This window comes from Balaenoptera physalus (genome assembly GCF_965194825.1).
Source record: "Balaenoptera physalus genome assembly, chromosome: 4".
In the NCBI taxonomy this organism is placed as follows: Eukaryota; Metazoa; Chordata; class Mammalia; order Artiodactyla; family Balaenopteridae; genus Balaenoptera; species Balaenoptera physalus.
In genome coordinates, this window is record NC_138891.1 from 7,580,436 (window position 1) to 7,608,350 (window position 27,915).

The window sequence follows — 27,915 nt, forward strand, 5'->3', positions numbered from 1 at the left end:
TGTCCTGAACAAGTTTATCTGACTGAGGGCTGTGTAGGGACTTAAATCCAGCTTGCCCTCAGCTCACCAAGCCATGAGCCCTGGTATTGGGTCATGTCCACTGGACTTATGACCTCCCATCAAATGGGATTTCCAGAAGATTTACAAATAATAATTATAGACACAAATGAAAAAAGCCTATACAGCTCTTTGTTTCATTAACATGCATTATTCAACTTGACCATGAAAGATGAATCTATAGCCTATAATCTCATACCATTCTATAGTACAGATAAAAATAATGAAATATAAATAATTGACTTCCAAAGGAATTACAGTTAGTCAAAGGAGAATAATAAAGTCAAGTTCAACTGGCTTTTAATCCAACTGATTTTTTTAATCAATTGTAATAAAATATTGTTAGCATGATATATGTATAGCATAAAGGATATTGAGGTTTATTATATTACAAAAAAGTATGAATAATTTCTATATTTCAAACTTACTCCTTTATATTTTTTTTCTTGTCTTGTCTTAGATATCTCTGTTTAGTCATGTTCTATGTGAACACCTATTAATAGAGACCATGCCATTATAAGCCTACAGTTTGGGTGAAAAATTTTATGAATTGCCTCATCTCAATGTTATACCATATCTTCGTTTGTTGGATTCTGAGAAATGGGCCTATACAATGGTTAGAGTGTAACAGTTTTACCTAATTCTGTATGTGATATTGTGATTTACAATAACAAATATATATTTGGTCTTCCTGGAACAGAGCTCCTAAAACTCTTGTAATTTCCGAATCAATAAGAGCAATGGGATAATCTTTTGCTAAAATATTTGTTCTCAAATAGCTCCAAAGTCAAATAGTGATAAAGGTGAGAGGAGTGCCTTGTTATTCATAACAAGCCCCTTTCAGTCTCACCTGAGTTTGTTAATGAGGTGACTTTCAGAAAGCCCCTAAGGATGGGGGCTGGTTGCTGGTGGAGCCAACCATGTGTTTAGAAGGTTGGGACTTTCAGCCCCTACCCCACCTCCAGGGAAGGGAGAGGAGCTGGAGGTTGAACCAATCACCCATTGCGAATGATTTAATCAATCATGCCTACATTATGATGCCTCCATAAAAACCTAAAAGGACTGGATTGGAAGTGATTTGGGGTTGGTGACCTGTAGAGGTGCTGGGAGAATGGCTCACCAGGGGGGCATGGAGGCTCTGTGCCCCCTGCATCTCTTCCATAAGGCTGTTCCTGAGTTATATCTTTTACACTAAACGGATAATCTAGGATGTCAAATATTTTCCTGAGCTCTATGACCTGCTCTAGCAAATTAATTGAGCCCAAGGAGGAAGTTGTTAAGAATCTCTTATTTATGGCGAGTCAGAAGAGGAGGTGACAACCAGGACTTGGGATTGGCATCTGAAGCAGGGAAGCAGGGGCAGTCTTGTGGCCTGAGCCCTCAACCTCTGGGATCTGATGTTAAATCGTAGGACACCCAGCTGGTGTGGCTGATTTGCTTGATGTGCAGAAAAACCCACTCTTTTGGTATCACAGTGAAGTGTAGTAGGAAAGTAAAGGAGAAACCTCAGGAGCGTTTTTTCCAAATCACTAGAAGAATTACAGATTAGTTTTCTCCAGTCTTAGTTTTTCTGTCTCTCTTACGTACCAGATTTTAACCAGTTCCCTCTTACCCCACCTTCAACAGATGCAAACATGCACCACACATAACAGCATTTTCCTGTTCTCCTGCCTCCCCAGCAAAAGGCTCTAGAGAAATGCATCATAAAAATATTAACAGGTTGGAGACGGAGTGAGTAAAAGGGTGAGAGAAGAAAAGAGTAGATAGTATGTGATTTAACAAGTATGTCTATCCACACCTTTCTTGCTGTTGTTAGCCAAAGAGTTGCACAGACCTAACCTCACCCAAAGGAAGACTTCTCGAATGATTCCGAGAGAGAGACCAGCTATTTCTATGAAGCCCCTACAGCCTCAGTATTCCACATGGGAGAGCTATGGAAGTCAAAATCCCTCTGGAGAATCTATGGAGCCATTCTTATACTATTAAAAGATGCTCATGTTTTTATACTGGGAAGTGTGGGACTGTGTTACAACAGACTTACATAGATGATAGTGGTTATATGGTTTTTATTATTAAATATTCAAATGTAAAAATTAAAGAGAGTAATGTGAACAACACCTAGGTACATATCCTCCAGAATTAATAAATATTAAAATCTTTCCAGATTAATTTTTCATTTTACAATGTTAGAGATGCAGTTGACTTGCCTTCCTCAATGTTAGTCCCTCTCATCTTACCCCAGAAACACACATAATTCTGGAGTGGACATGTATCCAACTCATCTTTGTTTTTACATTTCCATCATGCTTTTTGTGTGTGTATTTAAAGAGCATACAGAAAAGTTTTATGTGTTTCTAAAATTTACAAAAAACTGTATCATTCCTGATGGATCATTGTGAAGTCTGTTCCCCAACTCCCAGTAAATTTTGTTTTTGAGACCTATTCACATTGATAAATCTATATTTTATTTAATTGTTTCATTTTAACTACTCTACTGTAGGCATATATCACAGTTTATCTATTCCTCTAAGGATGGATATTTAACTAATTTTCTTCCTTCCTTCCTCCCTCCCTCCCTCCTTCCCTTCCTTCCTTCATTCTTCCCTCCCTTCCTTTCTTTTCTTACAGTAAACAAAGAAGCAAAGCACATAAGCATGAGTGCCAAAGTTTCTGAAAGTTCAGTTATCTTATATATATGTTTCAGAACTATAATTCAACATCTACATACACTAAAAACTGATCACCACCACAAGTCTAGTTACCATCCATCACCATAGAGTTGACCCCCTTCACCCATTTTTCTCAATCTCCTTATCTTCTGGCAACCACTAGTCTGATCTCTGTACCTCTGTTTGTTTAGTTTTACTTCATTTGATTGTTTCCTTTTTTTTTTGAAGTCCACATAGGAGTGAAATCATACAGTGTTTGTCTCCATATCATTTATTTCACATAGCATCATATCTTCAAAGTCCATCCATGTTGTCACAAATGGCAAGATTTCATTCTTTTTACGGCTGAATAGTGTTCCAGTGTGTATATATACCTCATCTTCTTTATCCATTCATCCATCGATGGGCCCTTAGGCTGTTTCCATATCTTGGCTATTGTAAATAATGCTACAATGAACATAAGAGTGCCTATATATTTGTAAATTAGTGTTTTCATGTACTTCAGATAAATACCCAGAAGTGAAATATCTGGGTCATATGGTAGTTCTATTCTTAATTTTTTGAGGATACTCCATATTGTTTTCCATAGTGGCAGCACCAAAATACAGCCTCACAAACAGTGTATGAGAGTTCCCTTTTCCCCACATCCAGCATCTGTTATTACATGTTTTTTCAATAACAGTCACTCTAACATGTGTAAGGTGATATCTCACTATGGTTTTCATTTGCATTTCCCTAATAATTAGTGACATTGAACATTTTTTCATCTATATTGGCCATCTGTCTGTCTTCTTTGCAAAAATACCTATTCAGATTCTCTGCCCATTTGGGTTGTGTTTTTGTTGTTGAGTTGTGTGAGGTTTTTTTTTTTTTTTAAATATATTTTGGATATTAGACCTTTATCAGAATATTATTTGCAAATATCTCCTTCCATTCAGTAGGCTGCCTTTTCATTTTGTTGATGGTTTCCTTCCCTGTGCAAGTGCTTTTTATTTTGACGTAATCCCATTTGTTTACTTTTGCTTTTGTTTCCCTTGCCTTTGGAGTCATATCCATGAAAACATCACTAAAACTGATGTCAAAGAGGTTACCATTTTTGTTTTCTTCTAGGAATTTTATGGTTTCAGGTCTTACATTCAAGGCTTTAATCCATTTTGAATTAATTTTGTTGTATGATTTAATATAGTGGTCTAGTTTCATTCTTTTGCACATAGCTGTCCAGTTTTCCCAACACCATTTATTAAAGAGACAATCCTTTCTCCATTGTTTGTTCTTTATTCCTTTACCAAAAACTTAATTGTCCAAATATCTGTGGGTTTATTTCTGAACTCTCTATTCTATCTCATTGATCTGTGTGTCTGTTTTTGTGTCAGTTACCATACTGTTTTGATTATTATAGCTTTGTAGTATAGTTTGAAATCAGGAGTGTGATACCTCTAGCTTTGTTCTTCCTTCTCAAGATTTTTGGTTACTTGAGATCTTTGTAGGTCCATACAAATTTTTGAATTACTTGTTCTATTTCTGTGAAATACACTGTTGGAATTTTGATAGGAAATGCATTGACTCTGCAGATTGTTTTGGGTAGTATGAAAAAATAAAATGAATAAAAATATGAGTGAATAAAATGAATAAAAATATGAGTTCTTCCAATCCATGAACATGGAATATCTTTCCACTTATTTGTATCTTCTTAAATTTCTTTAATCAGCATCTTATAGTTTTCAGTATACAGGTCTTTCACCACCTTGGTTAAATTTATTCCTAGGTGTTTTAGTCTTTTTGATGCCACTGCAAATGAGATTGTTTTCCTAATTTCTCTTTCTGATGGTTATTAGTATATAGAAACACCACAGATTTCTATAAATTTTGTATCCAATGACTTTACTGAATTTGTTTATTAGTTCTAACAGGTTTTTGGTGGAGTCTTGAGGATTTTCTATATAAGTGTCATGTCATCTGCAAATAGTGAGAGTTTTACTTCTTTTCCAAGTTGGATTCCTTTTATTTTTTCTTGCCTTTATTTTTACTTGCCTAATTGCTGTGGCTAGGACTTCAAAGCTATGTTGAATAAAAGTGGCTAGAGTGAGCATCCTTGCCTTGTTCTTGATCATAGAGGAACAGCTTTCACCTTTTCATTGTTGGTGAAGTGTTAGCTGTAGGTTTGTCATATATGGCCTTTATTATGTTGAGGTAAATTGCCTCAATACCCACTTTGTTGAAAGTTTTTATTATAAGTGGATGTTAAATTTGTTAAATGCTTTTTCTGCATCAACTGAGGTGATCATATGATTTTTATCCTTTGTTTTATAAATGTGGTGTATCATATTCCAGATTATCACATATTGAACCATTCTTGCATCTCTGGAATAAAACCCACCTGATCTTGGTGTATGATTATTTTAATGTATTGTTTGCTAATATTTTGTTTAAGATTTTTGCATCTAAATCATCAATATTATTTTCACATAATTTTTTTTTTTTTTGAAGTGTCCTTGTCTGTTTTCTGATTCAGGGCTTCATAAAATATGTTTGGAAGATTTGCCTTCTCTTCAATTTTTTTGAAAAATTTGAGAAGAATAGGTATTAAATCTTCTTTGAATGATTTGTAGAATTATCCAGTGAAGTCCTCTGGTAATGGACTTTTGCTCTTTGGGAAATTTTTGATTAATGATTCAATCTCCTTACTAGTAATTCATCTATTTGTTTTTTCTATTTCTTCATGATCCAGTCTTGGATGATTGTATGTTTCTAGGATTATCCTTTTCTTCTAAGTTGTTCAATTTGTTGGTTGATAATTGTTCATAATAATCTCATAATCCTTTGTATTTTTGTGGTATCAGTTGTAACATCTTTTTTACTTCTATGTCCTCTCTTCTTGTTTCTTGGTTAGTCTATCTAAAGGTTTGTCAATTTTGTTTATTTTTTCAAAGATCCAGCTCTTAGTTTCATTGACCTTTTCTATTTTTTTTTGTCTCTATTTCATTTATTTCCACTCTGATCCTTATTATTTCCTTTCTTATAATATTGTGCTTTGGTTGTTTGTCTTTTTCTAGTCCCTGAAGTTGTAAAGTTAGGTTGTTTATTTAGGATTTCTCTTGTTTCTTGAGGTTGGCCTGTATTGGTCTGAATTTCTCTGAGATCCACTTTTACTGCTAAGGATTACAAAAATCCCATAGATATTTGATACATCATATTTCTGTTGTCATTTGTCTGTAGGTATTTTTTTTGATATCTCTTTTGATTTCTTAGATGACCCATTGGTTGTTCAGTTGTTTAATCTCCATATTTTTCTGTTTTTTTTTTTTTTCTTGTGATTGATTTTTAGTTTTATTCAATTGTGGTCAGAGAAGGTGTTTGATATAACTTCAATCTTCTTGAATTTATTGAGACTTGTTTTGTGACCTAACATGTGATCAATCCTGGAGAATGTCCCATGTGCACTGGAGCAGAATATGTATTCTTCTGCTTTTGGATGGAATGTTCTATACATATCTATTAAGATCATCTGGTCTAACATCATTTGAAGACAATGTTTCCTTATTGATTTTCTGTCTGGGTGATCTATCCATTGATGTAAGTGGGCTGTTAAAATCCCCTACTATTATTGTATTGCTTTCAGTTTCTCCATTAAGCCTGTTAATGTTTGCCATGTATGTCTTACTGCTCCTTAGTTGGGTGCATATACATTTATAATTGTTATATCTTTTGGCTAATTTGACCCCTTTATCACTATGTAATGACCCTCTTTTTCTTTCAGTGCAGTCTGTGTTTTAAGGTCTATATTGTCTGCTGTGAGTATAGCTACTCTAGCTTTCTTTTCATTTCTTTTTGCATGGAATATCTTTTCCCATCCCTTCACTTTCAGTCTTTGTTTTTTTGAAGTAAATCTCTTTTAGGCAGCATATACATATGCCTTTTTAAAAAAATCCATTCAGCCCCTCTATGTCTTTCCATTAGTGAATTTAGTCCATTTACATTTAGTCCATTTGCATAAAGGCATAGAGTTAATTGTTTTCTAGCTGTTTTTGTAGTTCTTCTCTGTTCCTTTCTTCTTATCTTGTTCTCTTTCCTTGTGCTTTGGTGGTTTCCCTTAGTGTTATGGTTATGCTCCTTTCTCATTATCTTTTGTGTATCTACTACAGGCTTTTGCTTTGTGGTTACCATCATGTTCACGTATAACAGACTATATATGTAACAGTCTATTTTTAAGTTGACAGCAAGTTTGGGCACATTCTAAAACTCAAAATTTTTACTACACCTCCCCCCAGTGGTCTGTGTTTTGATGTCACATTGTACATCTTTGTATTTTGTGTATCCCTTAACTAATTACTGTAGTTGTAGTTATTTTTACTACGTTCATCTTTTAAACTTCATACCAGCTCTATAAGTGATTAATCACTACCTTTACTATACATTTACCTTTACCAATGAGATTTTTACTTTCATGGGTTTTTTTTGTTGTTGTTACTAATTAGTGCCCTTAGAAGTCCCTTTAGCATTTCTTGTAAGGCCATTTTAGTGGTAATGAACTTCTCTAGTTTTGCTTGTCTGAAAAATTCTTTATCTCTCCTCCAATTCTGAATGATAACCTTGCTGGGTAGAGAATTCTAGGTTGGAATGTTTTTGCTTGCAGCACTCTGAATATGTCATGTCACTCTCTTCTACCCTATAAAGTTTCTGCCGAAATACCTGTGGATAGCTTTATAAGATTTTCCTTGTATATAACAAGTTATTTTTCTCTTGCTGCTTTTAGGAGTCTCTCTTTAACTTCTACAGTTTTAATTATAATGTGTCTTGGTGTGTGTGTCTTTGGGTTCATTCATCTTATTTGAAACGTCTGGGCTTCCTGGACCTGGATGTCTGTTTCCTTCTGCAAATTAGGGAATTTTACAGCCATTGTTTATTCAATTTTTTTCTGGTCCTTTCTCTCTCTCCTCTTTCTGGGGCCCCTATAATGTGAATGCTATTCTGCTTGATGTTGTCCAAAAGGTCCCATAAGGTATCCTTACTTTTATTTAATTCTTTTTTCACTTTTCTGCTGTCTGGGTGAGTTCCAATGTTTTGTCTTCCAGCTCACTGAATCATTCTTTACCTCATCCAGTCTGTATTTGAACACTTTGAGTGCATTTTTTAGGACAATTATAACTTCTATTTGGTACTTTCTTATATTTTCTGTCTCTTTGTTGAACTTCCCACTGTGTTCATACACTCTTCTCCCAGGCTCAGTGAACATCTTTATTACCATTGACTCTTTATCAGATAGATCGCTTATCTCTATTTCGTTTAGTTCTTTTTTCTGAAGTTTTGTCTTGTTTTTTCAATTGAAACATATTCCTCTCTCTCCTTATTTTGCCTAAGTCTCTGTGTTTTTTCTACTTATTAGGTAAATCAGCTATCTCTACCATTCTTGAAGGATTGGCCTTATTTAGGACATAAGTGGGACTTAGAAATGTAATCCCATCTGGCCACCAGAACCAGGCACTCTAGGGGTCCCCTATGTGTGCTCTGTGTGTCTTCCTATAGTGGTGGGGCCAGGACTACTGCTGCAGCATAATGCTGGGCAGGGCTGGCCTCCAGACACACTGTGGGCCCAGTCACAGCTGCTGTGGGAACACTGCTCAACCAGCTGTGAGTCCTGGCAAAGGCACAAGGGTAAGCAGGGCTGTCAGCAGGGCATACCCACTAGCACTAACTGATAAGAGGGAGAATTCTAAAACACTGCTTGCCAGTGCTGGCATTAGCAAGGCAGCCTAAGATAACAAAACTTGTTTCCACCAGTGTCTCAGTCCCTGGCGAGGTTCCCACCTGGTTCCTGCCTCTCCAGCAAATGCTTCAAAATTAGTTAAGTGGGTTCCCTTCACTTACGTCCTTGTGCTTTTCAGTCTGGTGTTTTTGCACTGGTTTTTGGATCAAGTGTGTCTGTGCTCAAGATTTTTAAGACTAAGCTTTCCATTCCCTGCAGTTCTATACTTTTGCTGGATTTTCAAAGCCAGTTGTTTTGCAGGCTCATCTCTTCTGTGCAAAATCTAGGAGTTGGGGTGCCTGAAGTGGAGCTTGAGTTCCTCACTCCTCAGGTCAAAGATCCATACTTTTGAGATCCCTCTCGATGTGGATCGCCACAGCTGGGTGTGGTTTTTTTCCTTGGTGAGACCTTGTCTCTGCCTCTCCTACCTGTCTTGATGCTGTCTTCTTTTGTTGTGGAGGCTCTGTTTTCAGGTCCCTTTTCAAGAGAGTTATCCCATATGTCGTTGTAGATTTGTTTTATCCTTCAGAGGAGGTGCATTCAGGATCTTCCTATCCTGCCATCTTGAACCTTCCTCCCTCTCTTATCTTACATTTTTAATAGTAAATTCAATAACCTTTCTTTTTTATCTTTTTTTAAATTGAAGTATAATTTGTTTACAGTGTTGTATTAGTTTCAGGGGTACAACAAATTGATTCAGTTACATATACATACATACATTATACACACACACACACACACTATATATATATATATTCTTTTTTGGCCTCTTTTTCATTATAGATTATTACAAGATATTGAATCTAGCTCCCTGTGCTATATGGAATGTCCTTGTTGTTTACCTACTTTATATGTAGTAGTGTGTATCCGTTAATCCCAAACTCCTAATTTATCCTACCCCCACCTCTATCAGCTTCAGTAACGATAAGTTTGTCTCCTATGTCTGTGAGTCTATTTCTGTTTTGTAAATAAGTTCATTTGTATCTTTTTTTTAGATTCCACATATAAGTGATATCATATAGTATTTGTCTGACTTCACTTAATATGATAATCTCTAGGTCCATCCATGTTGCTACAAAAGGCATTATTTCATTCTTTTTTATGACTAATATTCCATTGTGTATATATACCACATCTTCTTTATCCATTCATCTGTTGATGGACATTTAGGTTGCTTCCGTGTCTTGGCTATTGTAAATAGTGCTGCTATGAACATTGGGGTGCATATATCTTTTCGAATTAGAGTTTTCTCTGGATATATGCTTTGAAGTGTGACCCCTGGATGATATCATAACTCTATTTTTAGTTTTTTAAGGAATCTCCATGCTGTTCTCCACAGTGGCTGCACCAATTTACTTTCCCACCAACAAGTATAGGAGGGTTCCCTTTTTTTCCACACCCTCTCCAGCATTTATTATTTGTAGACTTTTTGATGATGGCCATTCTGACTGATGTGAGGTGATACCTCATTGTAGTTTTGATTTGCATTTCTCTAATAATTAGAGATATTGAGCATCTTTTCATATGCTTGTTGGCCATCTGTATGTCTTTGGAATAATCGTTCTATTAGGAAGCAAGAATTCATTTATTTCATTCAAAGAGCTAAATTATAACTGAACATGAGGACCTACAAAAACAGTATATGTATTTTGTAAAATATTTACCCAGCAATGAATCCCACAATTTTTACTAGGCATAATTAGCAAATGCTGCTGGTGACTCTTCTGCTACAAACTGTCCACCTACAAAAAGTCCTTCACTTACTATGGTCTCCTGAAATTGGCACCCACTCAGGGTGCTGACGGTAATGATAATATTAAATCAAAACTGTTTTCAGTACTATCAAGAGTTAACAGAGCCAGGCAGAGATGACAGCCACTTATGATTCCAGTTTGGTTTTTACATGGAAAAAGAAGATCAATGCATGAGGTGTAAGGAGATAAATAGCATTTGTAATGAGAACATCAGAAAATGGCCCGGTGCTGCTAATAGGATGAACTATCTAGGTTGAACAATGGAAAACTGCCATTTTGTAGGTGAAACACTGGCAATACATCAAAATAGGCTGTTACTCGTGCTTTCTGGATTTGGAATGAGCAGGACTGGTATTTTCTGAAATAGTCAAAAACTAATTCTAGGAGACCTGTAGGTTCCTAAACACGTATGACCCGTGCCAATTGAGATTTGGATGTGTTCCTTTCATATCATATCTCTCAAATATTTAATACAACCCTCACACTCACCCTTTACCCAGGGCTGCCATTCAGAGTTGTGCATTTGCACACTTCACAAAGGATAACAACCAAAGGGCTGGTAGGGGGCTGGTGACCAGGCTTATGCCCTAAGATGTTACTTAGTAACCCCCAGGAGGTCCCTTTTTCAAACTGATCTGCCCAACATGTGTTCCTTTTTCTAATTTTCACAAAAGCGCCTCAGAGGCTATTGTAGATCATCTCTAAATTCTATGCAAGCCTGGAAATTGAAACATAAGATGAACTGTGAGGTCAATGGTGAGGTAGGCCTTCATAGCATGTGCAGATGGTAATTCTTCTCTGTTAGATGGGACATTTGGTTTCCTTATAGCTCAAATCTTTCTATATCAAAAATCCCTCTGCTGAAATTGTTAAGAGATTTTCAGTTCTAGAGTCTGAGTGAAGTATATGGTTGGGGAAATAAAACCAAGAGTCAGATTATCTTCTTGGCAACCAAACAGAGATGACATATTCCAGTTACATTAGGACATTTGCAATCTATTGATTGAAGTTAATAAATCTGTGGGGTGTGTTTTGTTTGCTGATCATGCGAGAGGCTCCCGTTTGACCATGTATTTTTCTTTAAAAAACAAAACAAAAAATTTTGTAGCACTAATTCTTCCCAACGATTCTCTTGCTAAAAACAATTTCCAACTGAGATACAGCACCAAACATCTCAAATGCATAATTCAAAGATTTTAAAAGCAATTCAGCATAGTGACCTCTGACTTGATCTAAGTATTGTGTATTCACTATGGGTGTCAGGTCTCAACTCATTGCAATTAATTTCATGTATTGATTTAATATCTTGGGCAAAGTTGTATTTACCTGGCAAGGGCACCGTGGAAGATGATTCTGGGAGAAAAGGAATGTTTGCGAATGAAGATGAGATCCTTTGATGAAACAAAAGCCTAGAGTAAGTAGCCTTCACAGAATCAGACCCCAAACACTCATTATCTTAAGGCACAATCTCCCAAATTAGAGCTAATAATGATTCAGCATTGTATTGTTGGTTACTTTCATTCTATAAAAGAATACCCTGGGGTAGAAAGGAAGCCAAGCAATAGATCTGCTCTTGTAGGTTGGTCCATTAAGAGAGGGTTATTTAAACTAGAGCCAAATTACAAAGAACCATTTCACAATAATCTACGCTACCAGAAGTTCTGGAGAAAAGATGTCATCTTTCTTTTCTAATATATAAATGTACTATTACTTTTAAAATGATCTGTTCTGATCATACACATAATAAAGTACTAAATAAAATGTAATATGTAAAAAAGATAATTTATATAAAGACAACCAGATCATTTTCTGTCATCTTTCTTATTCATTCAAAAGAAGTTGTAGATCGTCTACAGCTTCCCAAGCATTATGTATAAGAGAAATATACTGAATAAAACACAATCCCTGCCCTCAAATTATGTATCATCTAATGGGGAACATGTATAAACAGAAAGAAAAATGCAATACATTTCGATCAGTGTCATCATAAAAGTACATGTGCATATTTTATATTGAAATATAATCAATAAAAAAATAGGGTCCCTCATTTTCAGTTAGTACAAGTTTTCCCCATGGTAGTAAATATATATTTTGAGCATCATGTTACTGACTGCAAACTAGTTCATGCTTTGGATATGTTTTAGTTTGTTAAACATTTTCTTACACTTGTGTGTTCAGATTATTTAAAAATTTTCACTCCTTAACTAACACAGTAATGGACATCTTTCACATGTGTCCTAAGGCAAATTTCTAGAAGTTAAAAGTTTGGGTTCAAAGGTTAAGAACATTTCTAAAACTCCTGGCACATTATTGCAAAATTGCTTTCCAAAGAACAAAAGCACTGTGCCAAATTACATGTCCACAGGAGATGAGCCTTTTAAAAGATATAAACACAAGTACACACTAGTACATATTCATATTGACCTTGAGTTCATCAAAGTCTGAAATTTTTTTAGGGGAAATAATCTCTTTATTCTTAGGCATAAGTGAATAGATGTTTATATTACATAAAGACTCAGAGATGATCATTGGTTTTATCTGATTATATCTATTTCAAAATTAAAACATTTTTTAAAGCAAAAGAAGGTACAATTTTTGGTATCTGTAACCAATGACATATTATGCATTTTGCTGTCACCTTTTATAAAAACCATCTAAAACCATGTAGCTGATCCGTCTTCTCTCATTATCAAGTCTGATATCTGTGCTACCTGGTTCTAAGTAACGTGAAATAGTCCACTGTTTATTTAGACTTCATTAATCTTCTGTTTTTAGCCTTTGCAAATATAAAATTGTGATAATCACCAATCATAAGTGAAAATTAGTCATATACATGGAAATCAAGGAAGTTCTCCGATTTCTATAAAAAACTGGGAATAAAATTCACTGAAACTCTCAAGTTATTAAAACACATTCTTTTGCATCAACATTTTCAACTATTTTTTATGTGTGTTAAGTACAAATTAATGGCAATATTATTTACTTCAACTTCTTTCCTACTTTTGAACAACTAATAACAGACAGGAGTAACAGAATCAAACAAAGACCAACATTTAGAAAGAGAATCGATTGCCCCACTAGATGAGGTAATTCTAGACTAGTTTACAACTTGAAATGATAAGTGCCATGGAATTTCTTTTATAAGAAGACACCAAATTTGGAGTTGAAAGATCTGGTTTGGCTTTGTCACTTACTAGCTGCATGACATACAGCAGTTACTTTACCTCTAAGCCTTAGTGCCCTTAACCATGAAATGGTGTAGGAATAAAATCAGTTATTGCCCATAAAAGTGGATAACACACAGTAGGTATTTTGAATATCAGTCTTTTTCATTGGTAGGCTAGTTCCTTTATCCTTTCTCATAGGCCTTATTAGCCAAAGCAGTAAGTATGGGGCTTTATTTATAACTTTCCAGCTAATGTTTTACTTTTTATCTATTTTGGAAAATAACATGATGAATACAAATGAATACAAATGAGCTAAATATATTGGTGATGTAAAACATGAATAAATCTCCATTTTATTTGTCAATGGGGACAAATTTTTTCTAATGAGTCACAGAGCTAGCAATGGTGTGAGGAAAACATTTATCCTATTTTCCTAAATACAATATAGAATCTATTTCATGGTTTCTTCAAGCTGCTTTAAAAATTTCACATCTGTACCACTCTCCTACAAAGGGTCCCAGATGTTTTTTTGTTTTTTTTAAACTCTCACATGGTGCAAAATAATCTAGAAATTCTAATCGTACTCCATATGAGCCTAACATGATCAAGTAGAAAAAGTATAGCCTAAAGGTTAAGAATGTAGATTTTAGAGTAGGGATCAACAAACTTCTTCTGTAAAAGGCCTGAGTCTAAGTATTTCAGGCTTTGAGGGTCATCTAGTCTCACTAACACTCAACTCTGTCATAGCACGGAAGAAGTCATAGAAAATATATAAACAAGTATTGCCATGAAGTATTCTTTTCATTCTTTTGAACCATTTAAAAATGCAACCACTATTCTCTAACTCACCTGTTGTTCAAAAACAGAAGGTGAGCCAGACAGGCCTGCGGGCCAGTTTCCAGACCCCTGCACCAGAGTCACACTGTTTGAACTCAAATTCTGGCTTTTCCCTTTGTGGCTGTGTCATCCTGAGCAAATTAGTCTCCTCCCTCCACTCAAGGGTCTAAGTTGGAAGGATAACTGCATTCATGTGACTTTTAGGGGGTCTGAAAGAGGAATGCATGAAAGTGCATAGCATTATGCATGGGGGGCTGCCCCACATGGCAGCTCCCCTCCCATTCAAGCATCTTTATTTTCATAGGCATCATGTACCCTGGAAACACAAGATCCTTGAATCCTGACAGACTTGCACCCAAATCCTGACGGCTAATTGTTAACTGTGTTTCAGCTCACTAAGGTGTCACAAGGAGGCTGCAAGTTACCTGCACTTCAGGATTGATGCGAGAACCTGGTTCTCAGACTACATACTGAACGTTTTACTGAGTCTCTGGCATAAACAAGATGTTTAAAAAGTTTTGGTTACTGTTATTTTATGCTAAACTCTTTTTCCTAATCTCCATAGGGTGTAGGTAGTTGATATACTTTCTATGTCTGTACCACTTATAACATGTGTCTGCCTCTGTGTGTATCTCCTGTCAAGCTCTGTAGTGAAAACAAAGCACTCATATTCAAACACAGCCCATGGTTATTGTTGGGAATTCTTGAGTTCTCATGTATACGTGGTTCCTAATCTGGACAACAGATCACTTCTAGGAGCCAAAGTTCTCAATAAGGAAAAGTATCATGCATTACCATCCTACTCTCCATCCCCTCCACTTCACTGTGATATCAGAAGAGAATAAAACACTGGCCCGTTTGGGGGTACAGATCACTAATACTACAGAGAATAGAAGCTTTGCCTGGGTTGGGAAGAAATGAGTAAAAGGAAGAATCAAGGACAAGAGAGGCTAAGGAAGAAACACAGAGGGAGGGAGATGTTCTGTCTGGTTTTTGAGATTAGCAGGAAAACCAGATTGCGGCACCCAAAGGGTGATGTTGGCTCCGAAGGGGAATGATGATACTTCCCATATTATGCCTGAAAGTAAGCAACAAATTCCAGCTGGTGATTTGAAGGAGTCACTGGATCTAATCCAGGCAAAAGGAGCCCAGTGAAGCATCCAGGCGAAGAGTTGGAAGCACAGCTGTGAAAACACACCTGAAGTCTTGTGGTCTAGTGGAAGTTCAGGGATGAGAAAATGGGACACTGTGGATGTTCAGACTGTACATAAACTGCAGATCGCATGCGTGCTGGTGGTGTTTCCTGTTATTGAAAATCTTTAGGGAACATTTTAAGATGAGTAATGCGTTTGCAGAGCAATGAAAAACGCAGGGGGCGCTATTCAGACCCCTGTCTTGTAGTCTCACGTGAATGGCACCTGCTAAGAGCTTTGCTGAGCACAGCCTGGAAGGCCTGAGCATTAGCAAGTTAACAGCTGCCTTTCCTGCAGAGTGAACTGTCGTGTGTGTGTGTGTGTGTGTGTGTGTGTGTGTGTGTGTGTGTGTGTGTGAGATGTTGGAGCAAAAACCTTAAAGCTAAATAAAGCATGACGTCTCCCAAACGTAACTCGGTTTCTTGGTGCCAAGGCCTTATCAAGACAAGGATTATACAAACTATATCTTCTTTTGAGGGTCTTGGTCTCCACAAAATACCAAGCACGCCCTTGTAACAACTAAGGCAAAAAGTCTCTGGGTATTCCAACTACTACTGATCAAAACACACACACACACACACACACACACAAATATATAATTATACCAAATATATGCAGACATTTTATAAAATAAATACAGTAGGTGCTGCCTTTCCCAAAGCCATCCAGCCAACACTGCTGGTAGTTGAAGCACTGCTCAGTACAATCCGTATGCCCAATATGAAGGCTGTAAGCATTTTTCAAGTTATGCCTTTACAAGATAGTATGTAGTATTTACACTATTGGAATATCTGAGACTGGAGGAAGCTTTACACGGTCAAGAAGAATTTCAAATCAAAAGGGTTATTTCAAAGTATATATTTGCCATTCCTGACAATGTGGTTTACTCAAAGTATCACTTTTCATAGGCACTGAATTCATAATAAACATCTGTGAATATACAAACAATACGCCTCACTTTAAATTTATTTATTTATTTACTTTTGGGTGTGTTGGGTCTTTGTTTCTTTTTTTTTTTTTTTTTTTTTTTTCACACACACACACTGTATTTTATTTTTACGGGTCTTTGTTTCTGTGCGAGGGCTTTCTCCAGTTCCAGCGAGCGGGGTCCACTCTTCATCGCGGTGCGCGGGCCTCTCACTGTCGCGGCCTCTCTTGTTGCGGAGCACAGGCTCCAGACGCGCAGGCTCAGTAGTCGTGGCTCACGGGCCTAGCTGCTCTGCGACATGTGGGATTTTCCCAGACCAGGGCTCGAACCCGTGTCCCCTGCATTGGCAGGCAGACTCTCAACCACTGTGCCACCAGGGAAGCCCAATATGCCTCACTTTAAATCACTGGCGTGTACATACACCCAACCTACAACAATAGCACAAATACTTTATGGGAGAAAATAACATAAGTATCTTAAACGTAGACATACAATTTTGTGCTAACTTTAGTTCCATGTCATGGACATAAATACTGTCTGAATCTGTCACCTATGAATGTGGGAGCCCAAGAAACAAAAGGACTTCCAGACTAGATGGGAATGCCTATGCTAGAGGATAATGATTACAAGGAACTTTCAAGTCCACATCAATAAAACACACCACCTTCCAAAAGCCACGCAGCAAGCCAATGACTTTGGAAGCAGAATCTTACACATGAAGGGCAAGTTATTACATATAGTGAATATACACACCACAATCAGGAATCAGGAAGAAAGCTATCATTCTTAGAAGCCCTTAGGAGGAAAACAGATGTCAAAAACAATGACAACTAGGCCAATCTACTACATGTTCAAGAAGCAGTACCTATGAAGACTTTGCCCTTGAATAGCCTACTATAGCGTGATGGGATAAAAAGATGTCTAGGCTGGGAGCCAGCAGACAAGTCTATGGCCCCACTATGCTATTGATATACTATGGGAGCTCTGGTAAGTCACTTAACCTCTCTGTGTCTCAGTTTCCTTATCTGTAAAACAATGGATTGGATTTTTATAGACCCTTCCTGCTCTAACATTCTGTAACTCCCTTTTATCTCCTCAAATCTTCTTTCACATTAGCATTTGATTTCAAGAGCTAAGAATAAAGTCCAAACACGTATGTTAGCATTAAATTCTCCATATTCTGACTACAGCCTTTGTCTTCATCCTTATCTTGGTCTATTCCTGAAACCACGTCAATATCCCATTCGGATCCTCTTTTTCTCTCACTCTTCTGTTTTTCTTCCCTCAACTTCAGCTGAACCGTCTTTTACTCCATTCTATCATTTTCCAAAGCCACCTCTGGGTTACATTTCTATATATCCGTCATCACTATAAGCTATAAGCCCCTCGAGGTCAGGGGCTGGACCTTATGCAGGGTTTGTGCAGTAACCAGCAACACTTTGCCCAAAATATATCCCTGAGAGTGAGTGGTGAGTCTAGTCTTGGTAAAACAACAAAAGGTCTGGTTTTACTTTAATCAGTGATATATTTTGTTAAAAATCAAAACCAAATGAGCCTTAAGAAAACTCAGTTTCTCTCACCCTTGTTGGAATGAATGTCTTTGAAAAGGAGTGAGAATTAAATGACATTTCAGATCATTATAAATGGTTTATTTATCTTTAAACACAGACTAGCCAGGATTCACTATTTTCAAAGCAAGCAAGGTTCAGGTAAACAAAATAAATGTTACCAGACTAATTAGCCACAGACTGCAAAGCAACTTTTAATGAATTACATTGTCAAGTGATTAAAACTCCTAATGGCTGGAATAAGGTTAAATATTTTCTAAGGTGGAACGTATAATGTACTCACCATTGAAATGTGTCAGAATTTGCCTTTATTCAATGTCGAAGAAAAACTGATCTCCTGTTTGAGTTAGACTACTCTATTTCCCATGTAAAAAAGCTTTACTTTGAAACTACCAAGAGAATAACCACTCCATGCCTATTAGTCTTAACAGAAATCTTGGCTCTGTCTTTTAAGACTGTTACACCTTCTCCTACAGAGAAGCACAAATCAATAGAAGACGTATCACTGTAGGTCTTTCTTTTCTTTTACAGGTTAGACAATAATTGTTTGAGAGCCTCCCCTCCCCACCCTCAGGTCTCTAGGTGACTTTTTCTGCTCGTAGATCTTGTGTGCCGGCCCCAGGATGGTGGCTGGGGACAGGGGCACAGCAAACTGCTCCATGAGACCCGTAAGGTAGCTGTAACTGTCCTCCTTGTACTGTGTGAACACAGCCAGCAGATTCATCTCCTCGTCTGGCGCCTTCACCCGGGGCCACCTTCTCGGCCTCCTTCTGCCCACGGCGCTCCTGCAGGACCTGGCACTGTTCCGGAGAGGCCCGTTGCAAACAATGAACCACCAGCCAGCTGCACCTGTTGTCCTGGATGTCAGTGCCGACCTTGCCCATCACACTGGGGTCCCCAAAGAGATCAAGGTAATCATCCTAAATCCGAAAGAACTCTCCCATCTCCAGCAGGATCTTCTTGGCATTGACATGCTCCTTCTCCCCATCAATGCCCACCACACACATGGCAGCAGCTATAGGAAGAGAGAAGGAGTAGAAAGCTGTCTTGTATTTGACAATAGATCTGTACCTCTTTTCAGTGAATCTGCCAAGATCCACACTGCCCTGGCGGGGGGTTGCTGTGATGAGGTCCAGGGTCTGTCCGATCTCAGTCTGATAAGGACTCTGTGGGAAGAGCTCGATCAGGTTCAGGTAATAGGGCTGCTCCCAGCAGCAGAGCTTCAGCAGGCGGTAGATATATGCTTCCAGGAGGAAACCATCATGAATGGCAGCCAAACCTATGCCTGGCTTCTGATACCAGCAGATCTGCCCCCCGTCGGGCGAAGAATGCATCCATGAGGTCGTCTGACACCAGGAAGAAGGCTTGGAACAGTTCCACGCACCAGCCCTCAGCCATGGCCCACCGGAGACTATCAGCATCTTGCTTCCTGGGCTCCGACAGCTCCCAGAATGCTACCAGCACCGTCAAACCCCGATGGTACTTGCCTCGGATGGCATAGTACTCCAGGACCTCCTTGAGTCGGGCAATAACATCTCCTGTCTCTGGGTGCCCAGTGTCCTCCTCAGTCAGCACCTTGACAATCTGGGATAAGTGCTGGATGAAATCCTACCTTTCTTGGGCATAAACGTCTAATTTCTGGTCTCCATCTATTCTGAGGGACGAGTAAAATACTCTGTTCCTGGATGCCGGTTGCTGATTGTCACTGTAGGTCTTCATCTGCCTTTGTTACGTCCTCTGTGCATCACCAAATACGATTTATGTGATTTCAGAGAATTTCCTTTACATCTTCCCCATCCCTAACTCTGCATACCTTTTTAGCTCAGAAAGATATTAAAGATTAAAATATTTGATATGAAACTAGAAAGTGAAATAGCAGTACAGCCTTTAAAAAGGCAGACTTTTTTTTTTTTAAATTTCCCAAACAAATAGAAGAAAATGGCAAGTAAATGGTGAGCTTTCGAGGAATTGGGCTTGAAGTTTGAGGTTTCACAGTCCTAAATGGTCAAGTAAGGAGGCACAGATGACCAGTTATAAAGTGGTTCACCATAGCAATGTGAGTTAGTACTGAAAGGCTGACACAAACATTTGCCCTTAGCAGTCAACTTTGAGACCTCAAATGAAAAGTAATACAATGGCATCCAATCCCAAAGAAGCACGTTTAACTTACAAAATATACAAACTCAGCATGAATGTAGAGAAAGTAAACAAATAAGCAAACAATTTAAAAGAGAGGAAAAAGGTAACTTGACCATTCAGTTGGAATGGTGTCAAGATAAGCTTTTGGAAGGGCTGGCGGGGAGGGACAGATTGGGAGTTTGGCATTGACATGTACACACAGCTATATTTAAAATGGATAACTGACAAGGACCTACTATATAGCACAGGGAACTCTGCTCAGTATTCTGTAATAACCTAAATGGGAAAAGAACTTGAAAAAGAATAGATACATGTATATGTAAGAAGTAAGATAAGCTTTTTAAAAAAATATCTTGTGGCCCCAAACATAAGGCAACTATTTCATCCGAGGCTCAATTCAAGAGTCAGTTACCTGTTAAATGCTGGGGAAAATCTGACTGTGTTAGTAAAAAACAGTGTGCAGTAGACTTACTTCATAGGGGATAGTGGTAGGAAGTTTTGACCACATGCAAATTTAATCTTAGCACAGAACTGCTGAATAATGGATGACGGTTTTTAATGTCCTATGTTTGGAATGTCCCCTTCGTTAACTCTCACCCGAGTGTCAAGCAATTACTCAGTGTAATCTTGAGGGCTCCAGGGGTGTCTTCATCTCCCCCAACATCTATGAAACACAGAGTGCTAATAACTCTTCTTCTCCCTTATGGATCTGACCCATTTAAGATGCAGATAGAGATAAAGACCATGGACTATTTGTGCCAGAACCGGAAACAGAATTGGAGATGTGGCCCCAAACCTTTGTATCATAAAATGAGGAAACTGAGACCCAAAGAAGTTCAGGGATTTGGTCCAGGTCGACACTTGTATGGGGAGTCACTTGGGAAATCTCAGGACAGCAAATGCAGGTCTTTTTTCATTTCCCAGATGGGCTTCATCCTAAAAAGTGAGCTGGAACAAATTGGATGCTAGTGATCTCACTGCAGATTTATCTGTGGTCAAAGCAGAAGTTTCAAAGGTTTCAAAGGCTCTACAACTATCTTATACCTGAGCTGGAAAGTTCTTCTGATACACTTACTGTTATCAAAGCTTAGTATATCTATTTTTCTTGGAATGCAGTTTATTTAAAGGGAGAGCTGGTATTGTTTGTCGCATCATAGGGGCTTTTTACAAGGCATTACGGATGTTCTCTGAAACCTTTACCGCAGTTATGTTGATGACTGGAAATGCCAAAAAAATTACCCTGCATACACAAACACACACTAATTCTAATTAGTCAATTCTAGTTCAAGTGGAAGTGATGAAATATTTCACCACCATCTTTTTTTCCCAGGAAACTAGAATATATTTTGGCTATATAAAACACTTATTTTTATTTAAGCATCTATTATTATAGAATAAAGGCATTCTGCAAAAATGGCATTTAGCAATTCTCTCATATCTGAAAATAATTAGAAAAACCCATTTCTAAAATATCATTTTATATCATTTCATATCATTTCTTTTTTTTTCCCACACACACACACTGTATTTTATTTTTACAAGAGACAGACTGACACCAATCATTGTACATGGATGACCACAACAAAAGCAACAATGATTGCAATTACCAAACACGAAACACACTCATACTATGTCATAATATTGACATTCAGTCCAGTAATCCTCCACTGTAACAGTTCCTTTACTTTGCAGTGAAAATTGATTTGTATATTCTTTGCCTCTGAGTCGTTGTGGGATTTTTTTTTTTTTAATTCAGACAGAAAGTCACAAAAATTATACTCATCCTCATCAGTTCACTCAGTCCCATGTAATTAATTTTTTTTTCATCTTGATCTTTTGTTAGCACTTTTATGAGTGCTATCATATCATTTCATATCATTTCTAATATAATTAGAAAAAACCATTTTCTCATGTAGAAACGTAATTTTCTATGTAGATGAACATAGCCTCATTTGGAAGGCAGACAGATAAGAACTCTGAGGAATTCACTGAAGCACTGAGGCTATGAAGATCTACTCAAGTTGCCTGGCTACATCTGTCCTATAATAACGGGATGCTAGCGTTAGTTTTTCTTTTAATACTTAGAGACTTGGTAAGTACTAATTATTTAATATCTACATATTTTTTAGAAGTTGCAGTCCGTGTAGACATTACTAATATTAGCTGAAAAATGAGATTAAACTTTATTTGAGAATTTTATGCATTAGACCCCAGAAGACTTGTCAAGATGTAACAAAGAGAATGGAGAAGACGGAGGCAGGGATGATCCAGGTTTTGGAAGTCCTAAAGCTTTTTAAAACCAAGAGGAATTTTGTAAGAAAAAATATAAATACATTAGGAGTAAAGATGAAGATTCATTTAGGCTGAGAATCATCACAAAAATGACAAACTGTAGGGCTTCCCTGGTGGCGCAGTGGTTGGGAGTCCGCCTGCCAATGCAGGGGACGCGGGTTCGAGCCCTGGTCTGGGAAGATCCCACATGCCGCGGAACAACTGGGCCCGTGAGCCACAATTACTGAGCCTGCGCGTCTGGAGCCTGTGCTCCGCAACAAGAGAGGCCGCGACAGTGAGAGGCCCGCGCACCGCGATGAAGAGTGGTCCCCGCTCGTCACGACTAGAGAAAGCTCTCGCACAGAAACGAAGACCCAACACAGCCAAAAATAAATAAATAAAATAACTAAATTTATTTAAAAAAAGAGGCACTACTTCCTTTCAGATGGATTCATGGGGGCAGCACCAACAGGGCAGATGTGCAGAGGAGACATTGTGCAGGAAACATATGACAGGGTTTATCACCTGTGGACTGAGGGATCTGGTGTGTGGCCTCGGTCAGTGTCAACTTCCTGATACCCCTGCTGTCTTATGGTCAGTCGTGGATAATGTTGCCAGCCAGGAATGAGTGTGGCTGAAGAAAAATCAATGGCCTCTGTGTAGCCAGGCCTTCCCTTTGAAGTCTCATCCGTTTTGGGTACCTTGTTGAGACAGTTCACCTCCTGGGCCTCGTGATGTCAGAAACACCCTTCCACACTTTCCTACAGACCACCAATCTTCCTCCTGGCTAAAGCACTGCTTAATGTGATATGTCAGCCTTTACTTTTGAAGGCCATTCATGAGTTCCAGGAAGAAACTAAACCAAAATGGTCCAGGCGTGGTCCCTGCCCACCGTGCTAAGCCAGGAAGCTGGGTGCTGATGCAGCTCGGAGGCTGGACTTCAGCTGGGGCTTAAGAAACAGCTCTCGGGCATCCTGTATGTGCCAGCATCTATGCTGGCACCACAATGAAAACCAGCAATGCGTAAGACACCCTTGCCCTCATTAAACTCCACATTCTATGAGGACAGAGGCTCATAAAAATACACAATATTTATGAGGGCAAAGGATGAGAACAAATAGAAAATTTTAATATAAAGTGATGGATTTTAAGACCAAGAAATGCACGGGGAGTTGCCTAGCTCCATGGTCCTGCTGGGAATCGCTCCTGACACAGGCTACCAGGGGTCCATGAGAGAGAGGCCTTGATTATTAAGAAAACTGGATGTGACATCTGTGGGCCTTTGAAACCTCATCCACTCTAGTGAAGCCAGAGGAGGGTCTCCCAGAGCACTTTGTGGTCACCTTTGGAGCTTTCTACCTTTTTATGCTAGGAGGAAAATCACAGCAAGTCAGGACGCCTGAGTTCTCAGGCTGACCATTGGTTTCTTCCATGAGCCTTGGTGATGGCTCCTCCAATAGCTAAATGACGGTGGAAACAAGTCAAATGAGGCCTCTCAGTGTCTCAGCAGAAGGGATCCGGTTTCATCTTGTATGTGGAAAGTTCTCTGAGCTCCAGGCAGGGAGGGACGGCAAGGTCCCTCCACCCGCGCGCTGCCGCCCCCAGGAATTGCAATCATCATGAACGTGACATCTGGCTAAAGGTCCCAGGTGTAGGGCACTAGAGGAAAGCTATGTCATGGTGTTCAAGAAAATAGTTTAAGATATGTTATGCCCTCCTCCCACCTGCCTTACTCCAATGTATGAAAGGCATGCACCTCTATGACTAAACCAACTGATAAAGAAAAATGAGAAAGCTATACACATTTTTTCCAGCTGCTGTTATGCTCCAAGTACTGCTGTTCTAGGTGTATGGAACAAATCAGAGAAGGAAACAGACAAAGAGCCCCTCGTTGGGCTTACATTCCAGTGTCAGCGTTGGGGGAGGACAAACAACAAAACTAGTAAATAAGCAAATTACCAAGTATGTTAGAAGGTGGTGAGTACTGCAGAAAAACAATAAATCAGGGAGATTGGGGGGCAGGGTGGGGAAGAGGGGAGATGATATGATTTTAAAGGGTATGATCAGGGGAGGGAGGCATTACTGAGAAAAGTATATTTGAAGACAGACTTGAGAAGGGGGCAGTTCGTGAGCCCTGTGGACAGTTGGGGTGCAATGATGTTCCAGGCAGAGGGAACAGACAGTGCAAAGGCCTTAGGGCAGAGACACACCCAAGTATTCACAGGACAGCAACAAGGGCAGCGTGATGCCTCACAGGGGGCAAGGGAGAGCACAGTAGTGCTGTGGCTTGAATTGTGTCTCACCAAAATGCATATGCTGAAGTCCTAACTAACTCCCAGTACTTCATAATGTGGCCTTTCTGGGAACCAGAGCCACTGCGGATGTAACTAAGATGAGGTTGGGGGCTTCCCTGGTGGCGCAGTGGTTGAGAATCTGCCTGCCAATGCAGGGGACACGGGTTCAAGCCCTGGTCTGGGAAGACCCCACATGCCGTGGAGCAACTGGGCCCGTGAGCCACAACTACTGAGCCTGCGCGTCTGGAGCCTGTGCTCCGCAACAAGAGAGGCCGCGATAGTGAGAGGCCCACGCACCGCAATGAAGAGTGGCCCCCGCTCGCCGCAACTAGAGAAAGCCCGTGCACAGAAACGAAGACCCAACACAGCCAAATAAATAAATTTATTAAAAAAAAAAAAAAATGGATGAGGTCATACTGGAGTACGATGGGCCCCTCACCCACTAGGACTGGTGTCCTTATAAAAAAAAGGAGAAATTTGGACACACAGACAGACATGCACACAGTGAGGCTGCCAGGTGAAGACTGGCGTGATGCTGGCACATGTCAAGGTCCCAACAGGGTCTAGGAGACAGGACTGGAACAGATCCTTCCCTGATGACTTCAAAGGGAACACAGTCCTGCTGACACCTTGATCTCAAACTTCTAGCCTCCAAAACTGTGACACAATACATGCCTGTGGTTTAAGCCACTCAGCTTGTGGTACTGGGTTCTGGAAGCTCTAGCAAAATAATAGGCAATTAGGCCAGAGCGAGAGTGAAGGGGCAGATGATAAAAGGTCTTAATGCAAGGACACTGGAGGTGAAGTCATTATAGCATCTTGAGCAGAGGAGTGAAATGATCTGCCCAAAGGCTGAGTTCCAGAGCACTGCAGTTTGATGAGGTCTCAGAGAAGAGGAGCTGAGAAGGAGCCACTAGTGACGTAAAAGGAAAACCAGGAGAATGTGCAGCGGGGAAAGCCCATGGTACTCTTCTATCTAAAAATATAGTCAGACGGTACGGCACAAGCAGCTCACTGTGGGTGGATCGGGGACAGTCACTGAAGAAGGAGGGCAAACAGGTCCATCAACTTCCTCCACGGCATACGTGAGCCAGCGAAGCATAAAAAAATCTTTTAAGTCCATGGGCTTCCCCATGGTTAGTGGAATTTGACTTTTTTTTTTCTAAATTTGACATTTATTTATCAGAGGAAAAAAAAGAAGATAAATGGTAAAATCCTGGTTTCGGTGTGTAGGTCTTCTATTTGTGCTGAGTAAAACTATTATGAATCACTAAACAGGGCTCTTGAAGGTGAATCAGAAACGCCAAGGGTCTCAGAATCTAGTTTAGAGATTCATTCAGAAAACAGCTAATTCACTCAACTCCAGTGGCTCCTAATACACGTGGCACAGATTCTTAAAAGGGAGTCCTTAACCTCACTTTGCAGCAACTCTGCTTCCCTAACTCCCCATCTGTACGGCCTCATACAAAGGGGAGATTCCTGGTTAAAGCCACAGCCCTAAGCTGAATACATAAGGTGACTGAATGTCAACCCAGAAATCCCATCCTGACAGACACACAGAGCAACTTAAACACTCCCAGCTCCTGCCATTCAGAAGTCCCCATAGCCCTAACAGACCAGACTGGCCCAACCTGCTCCCTGAAAGCATTGACGCTGAAGCCAATCAGCCTAAATTAGAATCCTAGCTGGGCAGCTCGCTACCTAAGGATCTCGGACTTGCGTGAACTTGAATGGCCTTGGGCTTCGGTGTACGTAACCGTAAAACAGGGATGACAACAGAACCGACTTCAGAGTATTGTAATAAGGATTCACCGAGTTAATATTCGTACTGAACCTAGAACATGCCTGGCACTCAGTAAAAATTATATGGGAATCTGTTAAATCCATAAACAAACAAGTATGTATTTTTCCCGGAAGAAGATTTTGGTGAACAAACCAAAAAACAAAAAGGGCTAGAAAAGAAAAGTCTTCATATAGTAAACAGAAACTTTTCAAGGTTTTAAAATATTTGCCTCCAGAAAACAATGTGTGTATCAATCACAACGACTCCTGGCTACGCGTGTGCACTCACCTGCTCACAAAATCCTCACCTACTTTAAAAGTTTGGGGCTTCCCCGGTGGCGCAGTGGTTGAGAATCTGCCTGCCAATGCAGGGGACATGGGTTCGAGCCCTGATCTGGGAAGATCCCACATGCCGCGGAGCAACTAGGCCCGTGAGCCACAACTACTGAACCTGCGCGTCTGGAGCCTGTGCTCCGCAACAAGAGAGGCCGCGACAGTGAGAGGCCCGTGCACTGCGATGAAGAGTGGCCCCCGCTTGCCGCAACTAGAGAAAGCCCTCGCACAGAAACCAAGACCCAACACAACCAAAAATAAATAAATAAATAAGCCTACACCTTTAAAAAAAAAAAAAAAGTTTGGACTTGACAGATTTTTATAAACTGTAGAAACGGAAGGTGAAATTTCTCAAGCCACATTATCTAAACAAACTGAAATAGAACACTTTGCAACAAAAGCAGATGAGTTCCCCCAACATGAATTAGCAGTGATGATAAGTGTACACAAGCCAAATGATTAGCCTTTTCAGGCGACAGTGCTGGGACCACAGGAATCCCTCACCCAGTCCTCACGGCAACCTCAGGAGGTGTGGCCTGCTGTCACTCTCTATTTAAACCTGAAGATCCGACCTCAGAGATGTTAAGTGTCTTCTCTACCCTCACACAGCTATGCGTGGTGAAAAAGCAGAGTTGGAGCTCTTTACCGCACTGCCTTGCTCACCCCAAAGCCTTCCTTCAGCCTCTGCTCACCCTGCCCTGCAACTTTGGCTCCTCCTCCCCTTCCCGGGCTCCCCACACCTGGCCTGCTGCCCGCTGCTGCCATCCCCGGGGCCAAGCGGAAAAATCAATCCTGCTGAGATAACGGTTTCCTTGAGAACAGCGCTCTGACTGCTGGGGAAACTGCAGAGAACACAAAAGGGGTTCCTGTTGTGTCTGGGGCTTTGTACTTCCTGGACGGACAAGCATTTCTATTCCACTGGGGAAAAAGAGGTTCTACACAAGGGCACGTCCATGAAGGTGGCAGGTAAACTAACACACTTTACTGGTCTGGGGAATTATGATGATTGTTAAAAATTTTGAGGCTGTCAGTGGCAATTACTCATTTTCCTGAAGTTAAAAACCCCCTGTGGTGAGAGGGGCGGGGATCATGGATCTGCAAATTCATCAAGACTGCTGGTAAATATGGACCATCATTGGGAATTTCTATTACGAATATCTGCCCTTTCAACTCAATGCAG

At 39.5% G+C, this 27,915-nt stretch overlaps 1 protein-coding gene and 1 pseudogene across 2 annotated transcripts in view; both read right to left on the reverse strand.

Annotated features, from left to right (window-relative positions):
- KCNH8 (potassium voltage-gated channel subfamily H member 8) overlaps window positions 1–27,915 on the reverse strand; it is a 401,123-nt gene that overhangs the window by 296,146 nt on the left and 77,062 nt on the right. The window lies entirely within an intron of this gene.
- On the reverse strand, window positions 15,936–27,796 carry LOC309660287 (farnesyl pyrophosphate synthase pseudogene; annotated as a pseudogene). The gene is made up of 2 exons (XR_014268349.1): window positions 16,741–27,796; window positions 15,936–16,373 (listed from the first exon to the last, which is right to left on the reverse strand). The product of XR_014268349.1 is annotated as a farnesyl pyrophosphate synthase pseudogene (transcript).